The 17,261-nt window shown below is 43.0% G+C and overlaps 1 protein-coding gene across 7 annotated transcripts in view; it reads left to right on the top strand.

The window, feature by feature from the left end:
• The window catches only part of FARP1 (FERM, ARH/RhoGEF and pleckstrin domain protein 1), a 290,246-nt gene that overhangs the window by 43,167 nt on the left and 229,818 nt on the right, over positions 1-17,261 (top strand). Inside the window, exons 1-2 of one of the 7 annotated variants that reach the window (XM_072782565.1) lie at positions 14,332-14,440; positions 14,952-15,182. The exons of 5 other annotated variants lie outside the window; for them this stretch is intronic. The gene's annotated coding sequence lies outside the window, so the exon portion shown is untranslated. Of the gene's footprint in view, positions 1-14,331; positions 14,441-14,951; positions 15,183-15,398; positions 15,548-17,261 lie in introns of those variants that run through there. One more of the 7 variants, XM_072782566.1, reaches the window with a different exon arrangement.

Raw genomic sequence — 17,261 nt, 5'->3', positions numbered from 1 at the left:
TGTAAACCACAGTGTTCCAGCTCTGGGTGTCAGAACAGCATACCGTAGACGCCTGGGTGGCTCAGTGGTCGAGCACCTGCCTTTGGCTCAGGGCATGATCCCGGGGTCCTGGGATCGTGTCCTACATCAGGTTCCCCGCAGGGAGCCTGCTACTCCCACTGCTTGTCTCTGCCTATCTCTCTGTCTCTCATGAATAAATAGAACAGCATAGTATAGACTTGAGTGGCTTAAACAACACGAATGAGGCAGCCCAGGTGGCTCAGTGGTTTAGCACTGCCTTCGGTCCAGGGCATGATCCTGGAGACCTGGGATCGAGTCCCACATCGGGCTCCCTGCATGGAGCCTGCTTCTCCCTCTGCCTGTGTCTCTGCCTCTCTTTCTCTCTGCCTCTCATGAATAAATAAATAAATAATCTTAAAAACCAAACAAACAAAAAAAACCAAAAAACAACCGAATGTATTCCCCACAGTTCAGGAATGTCCGAGATCTTGGTGCCAGTTAATTTGATTCCTGGTGAGGCTTTTCTTCCTGGCTTGCAGAGGACCTCCTCCTCACTGTCCTCACATGCTCTTTCCTTGGTAGCAGTGTGTGTGGAGAGGGGAGATTTTCTCTCTTCCTGTTCTTTTTTAAGATTTTATTTATGTATTCATGAGAGACAGAGAGAGGTGGAGACATAGGCAGAGGGAGAAGCAGGCTCCCTGTAGGGAGCCTGAGGGACTCGATCCCAGAACCCAGGATCACTCCCTGACCCAAAGGCCGACACTCAACCACTGAGCCACCCAGGTGCCCCTCTCTTCCCTTCCTTATAAAGGCCACTAATTCTATCAGATTAGGACCCCACCTTTATGACCTCATTTATTTATTTTAAAAAAGATTTTATTTATTTATTTGACACAGAGAGCGATGTCACAAGCAGGAGGGAAGGGTAGAGGGAGAAGCAGACTCTCCACTGAGCAGGGAGCCCAATGCAGGAGCCCCGCATTGGGCTCCATCCCAGGACCCCGGGATCATGACCTGACCTGGAGGCAGACGCTTAACTGGCTGAGCCACTCAGGTGCCCCTGGCCCTCATTTAACCATAATTGTTTCCTTAATGCCCTATCTCCAAAGACAGTCACATTTGGGGTTAGAGCTTCAACGTATTCCTTTTTGATTGGGGGAAGGGTCGGGGATTCACAGTTCAGTTTATAGCATATGCTTTCTGTTTTTTTCACATTAAAGACCAACTTTAACATAACATGGGTAGTCCTTGACTCCTGAGTATCCATTTGAATGCTTTAAATGTACAAACACTGGCCTCCTGCCACCTCCTCTAGACCAGCTCCTGATTTCTATTGCCCTCCTGTTCCCCCTTCCCTAAGAGTGGAAACTTGACACACACAGCATGGCCCCGACCTGATGCTCCCTGCCCAGCACTGCTGGAGGCATTATAGGAACCCCCAGTTCTGCCCCTGGCTGTTAACCTCTGATGCTGTTGTACGGCTGGGTTCCTGCAGTGTTCTCACAGGGCTCCCAAGAGCTTTGACCTGCAGAAGCCCAGAATCCTCTGCCAGGGTTCTCAGCATAGACCCTTCCTTGACTACTTGCCCCCCACCCCAACCATCCACCCCCAATAGAGCAACCTTAGGAGTCTCTGAAACAGGTGAAATGAGCACTGGGGGGACCTTGACTTGGGCTACAAAATACACTTTTCTCTCTCTCTCTTTTTTTTTTTTTAAAGGATTTTACTTATTTATTAATGAGAGACACAGAGACACAGGCAGAGGGAGAAGCAGGCTCCTTGGGGGGAGCCCGATGTGAGACTAGATCCCGGGACTCCTGAGCTGAAGGTAGACAACCACTGAGCCACCCAGGCGTCCCCAGAATATACTTTTCAATAGCAATGGAGCCATATACATAGTAGTTAGCTCTTGTTCATACTACTGGTAAACTTCATTGCAGTAAAACAGGCTTTCCAGGGCTGGCTGGAGAATTTTTCCACTGTGTAACAGTGGACACTTGAGTTCCAAATATTCATCCAAATGGGAGTAAATATTAGGAATATAACCAGTTCATATTCCGTAGATACCAAGATGAATTTCATCTCAGTTATGAAGGCAGTACAGGAGACTGTACTCCTTTCTTTTCTTTTTAATATTTCTTTTTTTCCCCTCCTGCAATGTAGCAGTAAAAACCAATCTCTGACTTAAAAGGAAGAAAAACACAATCTTGCAGCTCCAACAAATCAAATTCTTCACCTGTCACATTGAGACCCTATCTATGGTGTCCATAATCACTGTGCAAGTGCAATTTTGCATTCATTCATTCATGCATGCATGCATGCATGTCTGCAGGCAAACTCTGCCCATCATGAGGCTTAAACTTACAACCCCAAGATCAAGAGTCTTGTCCTCCTGAGCCAGGTGCCCCTATTTTTGTGGGTTTTCTTTTTTTACCTTAACAGTATATCAAGTTGATTTTCTTATGTTGCATAATCTTTATGTTTATAGTTTTTGAGTGTACACTATTCCAGGCAGCAGATGTAAAGTAATTTGATTAACTGTTCTTTGGGTATCCTGAGCTGACATGAATGTAAATGAGAATACAAAGAACACCTTGGTGTTTGATGCCTCTTTATTTATTGGGATGGTTTCTCAAAGATAAATTCTCCAAAATGGCACATTCTAGGGAGTCCACATTATTGATGGTATCAATGCATATTGGTTCTAGAAGTGTCATATCACATTTCCATCAACACCAGGTGTACAACATTGAGTTTTACTTGCTATTCTACTTCCAGGGAAAAATTCTCCCAAAAAATTCCTTTGGCATTTTAAGAGAAAAACATTGATTATAGGCAGATGTTTTAAACCAACCAGAAACATGAGGAAGTCAGAGAATTTTGCCCATGTTGGTAATCATTTTGTCCCTTTATTCTTCAATGGATATTCTGTGAAGCAAAATAGATGTTAGTGAGATGTGTTTGCGTTTCCAGTTCCTCACCTAGGCAACAAGGTATGGATGGATGGATAGATGCATGGTTGGATGGATGGACCGATTGATTGATTGATCGGAGCCCAGCAGTCTTTTACAGTAAGATGCCATACTGTATCTTCTGCTGATTATGGTTGTGGAGTCACTAGAAAACCAAGCTGTTCTTACATATGTTTATTCCCCCCCAAAGAAAAATCTGTGCGCAAGTAGAAGCAGCCAGCTGCCTTCTTTATTTAGAGAGACCTGTCAGAGCAGTGGTATCATAGATATCATACTACAAAGACATGTAATGTTGGGATGTTTGATGCATTCCTATCTTTTTTATTTATTAAGGTAGAATTAATATACAAGGTTATATTAGCTGGTACATTTCTATTAAATATCCTGGCATTTCTTTGTGTTAGTGGTTCATTATCCATAAATATGATTTGCATGCCATTAAAACCTTCATTGAAGCAACTAACAAAAGATATCCGGTAAGTTACAAGGACTGGGCTTTTTTCTGGGACTCATAGTCTAGGGAGATGTTCTTTAATTATTTAAAACGTTTTGGGTACATTGTTCAGTTGCAACCAGCTTTACTGTCACTCGGCCCTTACTCCTCCTAATGCACAACCATGTCACGAATACTTCTTTGGAACACCTCGTTGAATTCCAGCTATTGTACGGCTCTAATGATCTCCTGAGCTCCCCAAGTAAAAATCTGACAAAAACAGAAATGAGGTGATTGCAGCCTGATTTGTTCTTAATAAAGCCATCTTCGCTTCTAGCTTCCTTTCTCAAGTCCTCTTCTTGATGACTATCCATTTTGATGATTGGCCCTTAGCAGTGTATTTTTAATCATGGAACTACATAAAATTAATATATTCTTTTAGTTTCACTGCCTGCTTATTTTCTAGATGGATTTTATGTTGCTCTGTCATGCTCTATAAATATTCTCCGTGGGTTTTTGTATTGCAGAAAATTTATATATTCATTTAAAGAATTCTGTCTTAGCTACCATGTTGGTTCCTTCTCAACCCTAGTGGGGTTTTTCTCTCCATTTATCTTTGTCTTCTTCAGATTGCTAGTTAGCCAGGGCGCCTGGGTGGCTCAGTTGGTTCAGCGTCCAACTCGGTTTCGGCTCAGGTCCTCAGGTCATGAGATCCAGTCCTGCAGTAGGCTCCACGGTCCCCTTACCCCTCCCCCTATGCTCTCTCTAAAATAAATAAATCAGTCTTTTTTTTTTTTTTTTAAGTCTTTTTTTTTTTTTTATTTTTAATTCATGAGATACAGAGAGAGAGAGGCAGAGACACAGGCAGAGGGAGAAGCAGGCTCCACCACGCAGGGTCTCCAGGATCAGGCCCTGGGCTGAAGGCAGGTGCTAAACCGCTGAGCCACCCAGGGATCCCCAATAAATCAGTCTTTGAAAAAGATTTCTAATTGGCCATAATTGCTTATCAGGATTGATTAAGATCATTATGAATTACAGTTTAAAAATTGAATAGAAATAAAATAGCTCATGTCAGAATGGTAAAATTTTTTATAATGGTCATAATAAATACGAGAATGCAAGGACCTTTAGCTTTGAAACTGTTGTTTCAACCACTGTTGAAGTTCTGTTATCTGGGGCACATATAGATAAATCCCTGCTGATGATCAGGAGTGGAGCTCCATACAGTTGGCCGTTGTCAGATAGCCACTCAGAGGCAGCTTGACGCCACATGAGGCGCATGATATACAGAATATATGTAGCCTTCCTGTGTGGTGGAAGTGGACATTGGAAGCTGAGAATGTCTGAGAATCAAAGGTTTTAAATTTAATTCAAATTTAAGGGCCAGGTGACAGTAAAGCTGGTTATACCACTAATATACCACTGTATATTAATTCTACCTTAATTTAATTATTTGCCTTTAAATCGTCTATCCATTTCAAATTTATTTTGGTAGGAAGTGTGGGTCCAACTTATTTTTTTTTCCCAAATGGCCACCCATTTGTTGCAGTACCTTGCATTGAACATTTCATCTTTACTCTCACTTATTTAAATATCCTTTACTGTATTTGACGTACTTGGCCACATATCACACACATTTGGGTCTGAGAGTCAAAGGCTTGAGAGGAGGGATCTCTGTGCTCCCTGCTTCTTGCTGAGGTGCACCAACACTAAGTTCTAAATGTCTGAATTTTAGATGTGGGGCCATTGGAATGACTTACAGATATTTAAGCTTACTTTTCTGTTTCAAAATAGTGACAACTTTAAGACGTTAAATTGATGTTAGGTTTCTTAGTACAGTGGAGGTGGAGCTTACCTCCGTGGTTCTTTTCCTCAACCACAGGATCCTGTGTTCATGGCAGGCTCTACAGGTGGTAGTCACATGTCCCCTGCCCTGAGATAGATTTTATACCCTGACTGCCCAGCTCTCATGCCTGGCAGGGATGAGATCCTTTCTGGGACTCTGTCACCTGCTCTGAAGGATGACTGGGCAGCTCTTCTGGAAATTCTTCACAGGCTTGTATGTCTGCATTTCCTTGTTGGCCAAAAAGAGTTCCCTGCCATTTGTCCTGGAGAGGGCCTGCCCCTCCACACTGTCTGTAGATGGGTATCTATTTCATATTGACCTTTGGACCTTCTCAGAAGAAAAGAAAAATCATTTATAATCTTACCCCCCAAAGAAAATCTGTTTTGGTGTGCCTACTACCAGTTACTTTTCAGGGCCTACATATATACACACACACACACACACACACACACACACACACACAAATATTAAGAATGTATGTTTGGTTTTTGGGGTGCTTGAGTGGCTCAGTTGGTTAAGCATCTGCCTTTGGTTCAGGTCATGATCCCGGGGTCCTGGGACTGAGCCCCATGTTGTGCTCCCTGCTCAGTGGAGAGTCTGCCCCCCTCTCTCCTTCTGGCCCTCCCCCACCCTCGCTCATGTTCTCTCTCTCAAATAAGTAAATAAAATCTTTAGACAAAAAAATAACATGTTCAGTTTTTGAATGTGTTTTTTTGATATCTCATGGTTATTCTATGCTACTATCATTTCTGGTTATAATGAATTACATGGTCTATTTCCATGGTCTAGTCTATCTCAGAATTCCTAGCTTAAGTCTTAACTTACTCATAGTAGATACTCTTGCGTGCGCTTTTGTCACTTAGGTAGGATTTTTTTTTGTAGGATTTTATTAAGAATTTTTGAATGTAACTTTTCTTTTTTTTTTTTTTTTAAAGATTTTATTTATTTATTCTTAGAGACAGAGAGAGAGAGAGAGAGAGAGAGAGAGAGGCAGAGACACAGGCAGAGGGAGAAGCAGGCATCATACAGGGAGCCTGACGTGGGACTCGATCCAGGGTCTCCAGGATCACGCCCTGGGCTGCAGGCGGTGCTAAACCGCTGCGCCACCGGGGCTGCCCTGAATATAACTTTTCTTTTGAAATGTTGTTTTGCTTGGGGTTAACTAAAATGAGTTTGCAACAAAACAAAAAAGGGACGCTTGGGTGGCTCAGCAGTTGGGCATCTGCCTTCAGCCGAGGGCATGATCCTGGAGACCCGGGATCGAGTCCCACGTCGGGCTCCCTGCATAGAGCCTGCTTCTCCCTCTGCCTGTGTCTCTGCCTTTCTCTCATGAATAAATAAATGGAGTCTTTTAAAAACACACACACACAAAAAAAAAACAACAAAAAAGGTTATTTATCTGTGAAATGTTGGGAGAATTTCCCAGGCTTATTTTTATATATAGACTTGGAGGAGATGTAAATTCCAGAATTATTTTCCAAGTTTTCCTTCTTTTTTTTTTTTTTTTAACTTTTTATTTAAGTAATCTGTACACCCAGTGTGGGACTCAAACTCATGACCCTGAGATCAAGAGTCTCATGCTTCTCCTACTGAACGAGACAGGCACCTCTGAGTTTTCCTTTTTTTTTTTTTTTTTGGTCTTTTCATGTTTTCTGTAACAGATAATACACTTTTTTTGTTTAATTTTTACTTTTAATTTGTTTTTATATTCTCTTTTCGGTTTCAGAATTCTTTAGATAAAGACTGTTCATTCTTCCTGCTTATATTGGTGTGGGGAACAATCCATTTTCCTTTCAATGATACTTTGGTAGAATACTATTTACTTGTATTTTCAATGTTGAAACTGTTGTTAGGGACTTTAAGAAAAATGTCTTCACCGTTGCCATACTGTGGCACAGAGTAGTCAAGCTTGCAAATGACTGGTTAAGATTCACTTTGTTCTTTATTTCTGATTTTATATTTTATGATCTCAGAATATATGATATATATTATATATAATAATACCATTGAGCTTCTGTTACAGGTGAATTTTGCATTTCAGCAAAGTCGTTCTATGAAAACCTGGAGTTAGAGGAAAATATGTGTTCCTTATGTGCCATTTCTTGCTGTCCAGGTAGTGTTCTTTCTGCTCTCATTTATTCTATTGGGTGGGTTTGTATTTCTTTAATGGCTTGTTCCAGTGGATTATAGAATGTTGGTGCCTTCGGGATGCTGGCTTCTATGAACTAAGTGAGCCTCAGGTGCTCCCCATCTGGGAAACTGAGCTGGTACCTGCTTTCAGGCTGTAGGGAACAAGGAGACCCAGCTAATGAGGGCCAGACAGACCAGCACCTGCCATTCAGCTACCAGCTTGCCAGGACTTGTTTTCCCCTTCTTGGCGCACTAGTTTTTCACAGATTCTCCCCAGGAACCTTTCTTCTGCAGGGAGCTGTCTATATGGTGGTTGTGTAGTAATGACATCATAGCACAAGGAAGTGCTTTTTTTTTTTTTTTTTTTTTTAAAGATTTTATGTATTTATTCATGAGACACAGAGATACGCAGAGACACTGGCAGAGGGAGAAGAGGGTTCCCTGCAGGGAGCCCAATGTGGGACTCGATCCCAGGACGCCCTGATGCTTAACCACTGAGCTACCCAGGTCCCCTGGGTTGTGACTTCTGTTAATAGAAACCCACTTCTCTCTCGTGACATGTGGCTGCAGAAAGTTCTACGTGTGCTTTCATGTCTGTTTGTTTTCACCCAGCAGTGTATTCCGTGGGAGCCGACTCTTTGCTCTCTGCGGGTTATCTTTCTTTGACTTTGCCCGGCAGAAGCGATGCAGTTTTGCAGCACTTCTAAGGGCAGTGCCTTGGCCTGTGCTCAGAGTATCTTCAGTTCTAAGAACTCGGCTAATCCACGGGTGTTGTGTGAATGCGCTGTCTACTGCCTGAACAGACATTTGTGAAAAATCCTTGCTCAGAGAAGTGAGAGAGGTTTTAAGGCATTTAAACAATTCATAACTTTGAACCATAAAAAGACATTACGCCATACTCTTTATAGGTCTAGTAATAATTCGGTAAGCATTTTGAGGATTTAATGGGTTTGCCCCTTTGGCATCCTTCGTAGCCTGTGTTAGTGATTAGCTTGGTGGTGGCTTGATTGGCACTTCTGTGCTAGAAAAGGTGTTCAGGGGAGGCTGATTGCATCTGAAATACTGAGTCCTGAGATCACTGAGTATTCGAGAGGGTGACAATTTTAGAGGTTATCTTGCCCAGGAGGGCCAATGATGATGGTGGTGAAGATGAGCCTGTCTGCCATCTGGTTCTGCATCTGCCACTTTACTAACTGGGTGACCGTGGGAAAGTTGACTTAATCCCTTGGTCCCAGTTTTCTTATCTGTAAAAGGGGTCAATGATAGTGTCCACCTAATGGTAGTTGTGAGGATTAAAGAAGTTAGTGTTTATAAAGCTCATAGAACAATGATCTGTCCTAGAAAGTGCTATAGAAGTGTTGGCTAAATTAAAATAATAGTTGTATATGTTTTTCCCCCTACAGTCTCTGAATGAGAAGCCTAAAATCTAGAAAAGGTTAATTTTAGAATGCATTCAAGCCTGTCAAAAATTAGGATTAGAATTGGTGAACAATCTGATAGTATCTAGATTGTTTTCTTTCCCTCTGCAGTCCAAGGCAAAAAATATTAGTCATAATTATTATTTTTTTTAATGCACAGTATTATTTAAATACCTTATTTATCAGCCAGGCTGACATTTAAACTTACTGTTTTTTACAAGGAGTTTCACTTTTTTATTACTTACTTTTCTTACCTTGACATTTCACTATTTTAATTAATGATTAATTCTAGGGGAAGTGTTTCAGGATGTGATACCCTTTGCAATTCTGTTGAGTTTTATTGTGTCATTTGGTCTGTGATAATACTGCCTAGTTTACTTCTTGAATAATATTGAAACTGTGTGAGAGTAGAAATCTAACAGTCTATTCTTTAATGGCTTTAATAGAAATTGCTTTCCTTTTCCCACCCTGAAGGGAAGCCCTGTCATTTATGATTCATTGGCTTTGGTAAGCTTTAGGAAATGCTTTCTTTTTTTCTTAAAGTTGTGCGAAACATGCCGTTACTCACTCTAGCATAGATGTCAGGAGAATGTTCCTTCCGCAAGATGCAGGATGCATTTAAATTTTGGCATTTCTTTGCTTTTTTTTTTTTTTTTTTAAGATTTTATTTATTTATTTGAGAAAGAGAGACCAAGAGGAGAAGCAGACTCCCTGACCTGGGAGCTGAGCAGGGAGCCTGACGTAGGGCTCAATCCCAGGACCCTGGGAACACGACCTGAGCTAAAGGCAGACATGTAACCACTGAGCCACTCAGGCACACAGCTTGGCATTTATTTCTTTTTCTTTCTTTCTTTCTTTCTTTTTTTAAGATTTTATTTATTTACTCATGAGAGACACAGAGAGAGGCAGAGACATAGGCAGAGGGAGAAGTAGGCTCCATGCAGGGAGCCCCTTGTGGGACTCGATCCCAGGACCCTGGATCACAAACTGGGCCAAAGGCAGATGCTCAACCACTGAGCCACCCAGGTGCCCCTTGGCATTTCTTTCTTTTCTTTTTCTTTTTCTTTTTCTTTTTCTTTTTCTTTTTCTTTTTCTTTTTCTTTTTCTCTTTTCTTTCTTTCTTTCTTTCTTTCTCTTTCTTTCTTTCTTTCTTTCTTCCTTCCTTCCTTCCTTCCTTCCTTCCTTCCTTCCTTCCTTCCTTCCTTTTCTTTCTTCCTTCCTTCCTTCCTTTCCTTCCTTCTTCCTTCCTTCCTTCCTTCCTTCCTTCCTTCCTTCCTTCCTTCCTTCCTTTCTTTCTTTCTTTCTTTCTTTCTTTCTTTCTTTCTTTCTTTCTTTCTTTCTTTCTTTCTTTCTTTCTTTCTTTCTTTCTTTCTTTCTTTCTTTCTTTCTTTCTTTCTTTCTTTCTTTCTATTCATGAGAGACACACAGAGAGAGAGGCAGAGACACAGGCAGAGGGAAAAGCAGGCTTCAAGCAGGGAGCCTGACGCGGGACTTGATCCCGGGTCTCCAGGATCAGGCCCTGGGCTGAAGGCGGCACTAAACTGCTGAGCCACCTGGCTGCCCTTGGCATTTATTTCTTAAGCATCATTTCCAGAGTGTCTGAAACTTAGCAGAAGACGATAGAATGTCAGTTAAGTCTTTTACTAAAAATTTCCTTATTTAATAATGAGGCTGTTGAGGATATCCTAACTTAATCTGAAAACAAACTTAATGCCTTGTAGTTTATTAAAGAAAATACCTAGCACTCTTTTCTCTCTCTCTCTCTTTTCTTTCTTTCTTTCTTTCTTTCTTTCTTTCTTTCTTCTTTCTTTCTTTCTTTCTTTCTTTCTTTCTTTCTTTCTTTCTTTCTTCCTCCCTCCCTCCCTCCCTCCCTCCCTCCCTCCCTCCCTTCCTTCCTTCCTTCCTTCCTTCCTTCCTTCCTCCCTTTTCGGTTATTTGTTAAGTTCTGTCATTTTCCCACAAAGTAAAGAGAGTTATCTCGTAGGACCTCTGAGATAAGCGGCATTACCTGCTGAGGTGTGGGCTTGTCTGAGCTGGAAATTGGCAGCCAAGTGTCTGCTCACAGAACAGCAGGACTTGGTCTCATCTCTCACCTCAAGCCGAGCTGGCACCCTTCGGAGGTGACATCTATACCCTCCATTTCTGTAACTTAAAAGGCATTTCAGAGTAGCCTTGAACTGGAAGCAAGCATGATGTGCTTCACTAGGTGAAAGGATAAATAAGATGTGGTACCTGCGGACGATGCAATATTATTCTGATAGATACGAGCTGTCAGCCATGAAAAAAAAAAAAAAACCCATGAAGGAACCTCAAATGCATATTGCTTAGTCAAAGAAGATAGTCTGAAAGAATCCTGTATGATTCTACCCACAGGACTTTCTGGAAGAGGTAAAAGGATAGACGATAAGAAGATCAGTGGTTGTCATGGGATAGGATGGAGAAGGGGGTGGGGTGAAGAACAGGATATTTTTAGGGCAGACAAGTGATGCTGTGTGATATCATAGTGGTGGATGCATGACATTTTGCACTTGTTACACCCCACACAAGGTACACTGGAGTCGGACTCGAGTTAATAATAATGTGTCAGAATTGGTCCATCAGGGATGCCTGGGTGGCTCAGTGGTTGAGCATCTGCCTTCAGCTCAGGTTGTGGTCCCAGGGTTGTGGGATCGAGTCCCACATCAGGCTCCCTTCTGCGAGCCTGCCTCTCTCTCTGCCTACGTCCCTGCCTCTCACTCGGTGTCTCTCATGAATAAATAAAATCTTAAAAAAAAAAAAAGCACCTTTCCATCAGTTGTAACAAATTTTTCACCCTAATGCAGATGTTTGTAATAGGAACTGTGTGTGAGGAGAGAGAGGGTAATGAGGAGCCCTCTGTATTTTCTCAGAAATACAAAACTCTAAGAAATAAAGTCTATTTAATAAAGATTAGTATGGAGTAATATATTTGCTGTCTGAATTACTAATGGTCACTCTGCCTTCTTCTTCCATTTCTCAAATGATCCCTTTTCACTTCATACCCATGACTATCCGATCATACCAGATCTCATGAATGGACTTTCTTCTTTATCAAAAGATTTTTAAAAAAAGTAATCTCTGCACCCAACGTGGGGCTCCAGTCATGACCCCGAGATCAAGAGCCATGCAGGCTCTACTGACTGAGCCGGCCAGGCACCCCACTACCATCCTTTCTTATGTGGGGTGTTACAGCTGTTTTCTGACTGGTGTCCTGATTGAGCCACCACCTCACTGTCAGATATTTTCTTAAAACTGCATGGTTTCCCCATCCTAAAAACCACAGTGCCTCATTCTGATCCACAGATGAACCTCCTACACTTTGGCCTATTTCAGGCCCACTGAAATCTGCCTCTCACCTACTCATCTCATTTTCTTTTCACTACTTTCTTGCCTCTGTTAGTTTGTACCCACTATTGGCATAGCTCCTGGCATAGGGCAGACACTCTTTTTTTTATTTTTATTTTTGAAGTTGTCTCCACACTCAGCGTGGAGCCCAGCATGGGTACCGAACTCACAACTCTGAAATCAAGATTGGAGCTGAGACCAAGAGTTGGACGCTTCACTGACTGAGCCACCCAGGTGCCCCTGGCAGACACTTTTATTGAATGAAAGAATGAATACCTATTTTCTCAGTTCCTGAGTTCTTTTGTAGCTTCTAAAATTTACATAATACCTGTTGTTAGAAGTAAACATGTTGCCTTGGACAATTACCTCTGAGCATCTGATGTCTGCTGCCTGATAGAGAACACATACCATAAAGACAAACCATATGGTGCCATGTTTTGGTTTTGGGTCCCCTATGAGGCTGAGGGTAGTTGCTGAAACATAATAGGTTCTTCTAAATGCCTGTGAATGGTCACGATCCCAATTATTGTGACATCCGAATAGTAGTCTAAACAGTCTGTTATTTTCGGAGATGCTCAGTAAGCAACCCACTGCTCCCTCATGGCGGGGCGGGGCGGGGGGGGGTAGGCAGGGGTTAGGTGTTTTCCACAAATATTTGTGGAGAGGCTGACAAGTGTCATCTGGAGATAAAGGAAGAGGACTTTCTTTAGTAAGTGGATGAGAATGATGTGCTTTATTTTTATTTATTTTTAAAGATTTTATTTATTTGACACAGAGAGCACAAGGAAAGGGAGAAATGGGCTCTCAGCTGAGCATGGAGCCCAATGTGGGTCTCCTGAGACTGAAGGCAGATGCTTAATGGACTGAGCCACCCAGGCACCCCGAAAATGATGTGCTTTAAATAGAGTGAGCTCGACAGCAGCCCACGAAGTGCAGCCTCTGAGTTGACACTCAGCAGCCTTGTGTAAGGGAACCGAGGGAGGGCGCAGGCTGGGGTTTTTTGTTTTTTGTTTTGTTTTTGTCTTCAAGAAGACCAGCTCTCTCCTGACATTTTATTTTCCCTGGCCTTTGTGTTAGAGGCAGAATGGAGAGGAGCTAACGTTTAATTTTGTACCCTCAGAGTCATCAAGAAATTGACATCACTGAGGGCAGCCGGTGGCTCAGCGGTTTGGTGCTGCTTCGGCCTAGGGCATGATCCTGGAGTCCCAGGATCCAGTCCCACATCGGGCTCCCTGGATGGAGCCTGCTTCTCTCTGCCTGTGTCTCTGCCCCCGCCCCCCCCCCCCCCCCGTGTGTCTCTCATTAATAAATAATTTTTAAAAAAGAAAAAAAAAGATGGGGATCCCTGGGTGGCTCAGCAGTTTAGCGCCTGTCTTTGGCCCAGGGCGCGATCCTGGAGTCCCGGGATCCAGTCCCGCGTCAGGCTCCCTGCATGGAGCCTGCTTCTCCCTCTGCCTGGGTCTCTACCCACCCCCCGCCCCCGTGTCTATCATGAATAAATAAATAAGATCTTAAAAAAAAAAAAGAAAAAAATTGACATCACTGACATGGGACTAATGGGAGACTGTCCCCCCCACCCCCCCCCACCCCACTGGGCTAAAAAAAGCCCTCTTCCCAACACCTTTTACCTCCACTTCCATTCTACGTGCTTCTTGCCTTTGCCTATCTGTTCAGTGCAGGGAAGCTTCTACCAAATCCGTGAACGTGCAGATGAAAGTATTGTATTCAATCATTTTTAGAACAAGGTTGGGCTATATGTGAAAATGGGACTGGAGAAGAAATGCCACCATTTCTTGTCAAGAGCTTTTGAAAAAAAATCAGGCTCTCACTGTGTCAGGTGCACGTGGCAAAACATGGTCCACAGATGTTTTCTTGGTGAAGTTACCGCCCAGTCTGTTGTCAGGTGGATTTACTTATTTTAGCTGATCCTCGCGGGGAGGCTGGGAAGTAGAGCAGGGGTTCTCAGGCCAGAGCCTGCATCAGAACCTCTAGAACCTCCCGGAGGGCACCCTGAGCCTTTCTGGTTCAGGGGACCTGTGCTGGGACAGCATTTGCATTTCTTCCAAGCTCCCAGGTGATGTTGTTGCTGCTCATTTACAACCAGGGTTTAAAAACCACCTGCATGAGCCGGCCGGCTTTGTGTGCCTTTTCCAGGGAAGAGAGGGGTCATCTAGAAGAGAGATGTGCATCTGTGTGTGCACGCTGCCTGAAGTTCTCACAGTCCCCCAGCCAGGGCCGTCTCTTGCTCTGAGACAGGAGGAGCCTGTCACTCTTCCAGGTAACGCAGCCCCTCTGGACTTGTCATCTAGTTGGCAAGGTGGGAAAAGGGGAGAAAGGCCTGGAAAACAAGTGAGGTTACAAGCCGAAAATAAGCAAAACCTCAGAGACAATAAAGTGAGGCTTTTTTTTTTTCCTTGAAAAAGTAGATCAGGGAAGGCTTTCTGGAGGAGGTGACATCGGAATCAGGGAAGAAAGGCACTATTTGAGAAGGAAGAAATAGAACAGCAGTGGCCAGCTGGGTTAGGAGACTGTTTATTCAGAAGTAGAGACATCAGGGTAGGCCGTGGAATGCCTGGCTAGGAATTTTCACATTTAACTTGCTATATCGGTCAGATTAGGTTTTTGAGTGGAAAAGGGATCCAGTTAAAACCAGACTTGAAATCATGTCTATGAACCTGAGGAAACTTCCACTCTTGAGTTTTTCTTGAAGTACTTTCTGGAGATTTGTTAGGGGTACTTAAGCTAGCCTGTTTAATTCACTTAGTACTTTTTTTTTTTTTTTTAACTAGGGTTGGAGAGAAAAGACCATGAAGATAGTGTTTATGAAAGTTGATGGGGGTTTCGTCCTCTCCCTGCCTGTGCTGGAGAATCGGGGCACCCCTGCTCCAAGACAGTTAATGTCCTGGTCTCCTCCCAAGTGATCAAACGGGCCCAGCAGTCTCTTGCCTGTTTGAAGTCTCTGGTTGATACAACACAGATGATCTGCAGTTGTTTCTTTTGCTCCCAGACGTTTTTTTGAAGTAAGCAAATCTATCCGGAGAGATAGCTGGTTTTGAACTTTCTCAAAACCCCTTATCTGAGTCCCTGTGAAAAGACAAACTTGGCCTGGGTGCTCCTGAGTTCTGCTGGCCGCCAGCCTTCCTGGGGCAGCCCCTCCCTCCCTGCCTGCCTGCTCCGCTCCGGGGAGGAGCACAAGGTGGCTTTGTTACCCTGCAGAGCTGGGGTTACACACCCTTCGCCCTTTGCTCTTCTGAGTGTAGCTCCTTTTGGCCTCACAACATGGCTAATACGTGCTCCTTCCCTCTCGGCCTGGGGCGCTCGGAAGTGCTTTGGGGGCTCTAGAACCCAGTCCTGTAGCTTCCTAAAATCTGCATCCTGGGCTTCTGTGAGTAACAGTCTTCTGTGAGTTTTTCTTCACTCAGAATTTTTCAGTGGCATTTATTTATGTACATGTGTCTGTGTGTGTATTTATTTTAAATGTATATTTACAGAAGTCCTGTTTTTTTTTTTTAAGGTTTTAAATTCTAGTTGACCCTAGTGTAATGTTGATTTAAATGACTTCTACTTAAAACTGGAAGGAAAAAAATTCTTTGCAAATGTTCCTCTTGATCACCTTTCTATACTGCAGTTTCAGTTCCTTTAATGGTTTCGTGTTCTCAATGGGATCAAGGTCGTTAAGATATGTCCTCCTAGTAGATGATGAATTTTTTTTAAATTGTCTATTTCTGAATGGGTAATATCCTGCTCAGTCCCATCCTTCACCAGGGGCCAGCTCTCCTACCAGTCACGTCTTTGTCCAGGAAGGTTCTGTGTGTTCATAAGGATATTTGTGTGGGTGCACTCACTTAAAAAAAAAAAAGTTATTTTAGGGGCATTTGGCTGTAATTGGTTAAGCCATGATCTCAGAGTCATGAGATTGAGCCCTGGGTCAGGCTCAGGGCCTGCTTGGGATTCTCTCTCCCCCTCTGTCTTGCAGCACCCCCAACCCCATGCACCTGTGCTCTCTCTCTCTCTCTCTCTCTCTCTCTCTCTCTCAAAAGCTATTTTAATTCCAGGTAACATACAGCATGGTAGTAGTTTCAGGTGTGCAATATAGTGATTCAGTTCTCTAAATCACATGGTGCTCATCGCGACAAGTTGTGCATACATACTTTTTAGCCTATTGATTGAGGTATAATTTATATAGCCTAACTTTGATGTGTTTTAAGTGTACAATTCAGGGGTTTTTAGTACATTTACAGAATTGTGTGACTACTGCCACAACTTAGTTTCAGGACATTTCCAGCACCCCTAAAAAAATCTCCATCCCTATGACCCTTTGCTGCCCACTCCCATCTCCTGAGCCCCAGGAAATTACTTTCCATCTTTGTAGAATTGCCTTTTCTGGATATTTCCTACAAGTAGGGTCATTTGCTATGTAGTCTTTTGCACCTGGCTTCTTTTACTTAGCAAAGTGTTTTTGAGGTTCTTCCGTGTTGTAGCATGTGTCAGCATTTCATTTTTCTTGTTGGTGAATAGTAGTCCTTTTTACAATTTTTTTTGGATATACCACCAGGTGATGGACATTTGTCTCCTTTCCACCTGTTCCCTCTTCCTTTGTGTGGACATGTATTTTTGTGTCCCTTGGGGAGATGCCTAGGCTTCAGTTAGGGGAACCCAAATGCTGGGTTATTTGCTAAAATTTATGATTAAATTTTAATGAAACTCCCAAAATGTTCTCCCAAGCATCAGCACCTTTTTATGTTCCCACCAGCAATGTAGGAGAATTCCAGCTGTTTCACACTCTAAATAACACACTTTGTTACTGGCCTGGCACCGTGGGTGTGAAAACCTGTCTCATTAGGGATGTCATTTGCATTTCAGAAGGACTAACAATGTTGGATATCCTTCCCTGTGCTTATTTTTTTTTTTTTTTAAGATTTTATTTATTTATTCATGAGAGACACAGAGAGAGAGAGAGGCAGAGACACAGGCAGAGGGAGAAGCAGACTCCACACAGGGAGCCTGATGTGGGACTCGATCCAGGGACTCCAGGATCATGCTCTGGGCCAAAGGCAGGCGCTAAACCACTGCACCACCCAGGGATCCCCTTCCCTGTG

The sequence above is a fragment of the Canis lupus genome, chromosome 17 (assembly GCF_048164855.1).
Source record: "Canis lupus baileyi chromosome 17, mCanLup2.hap1, whole genome shotgun sequence".
NCBI lineage: Eukaryota > Metazoa > Chordata > Mammalia > Carnivora > Canidae > Canis > Canis lupus.
Note: the sequence above shows the minus strand (reverse complement) of the source record. Positions and strands in the feature narration are given on the sequence as shown.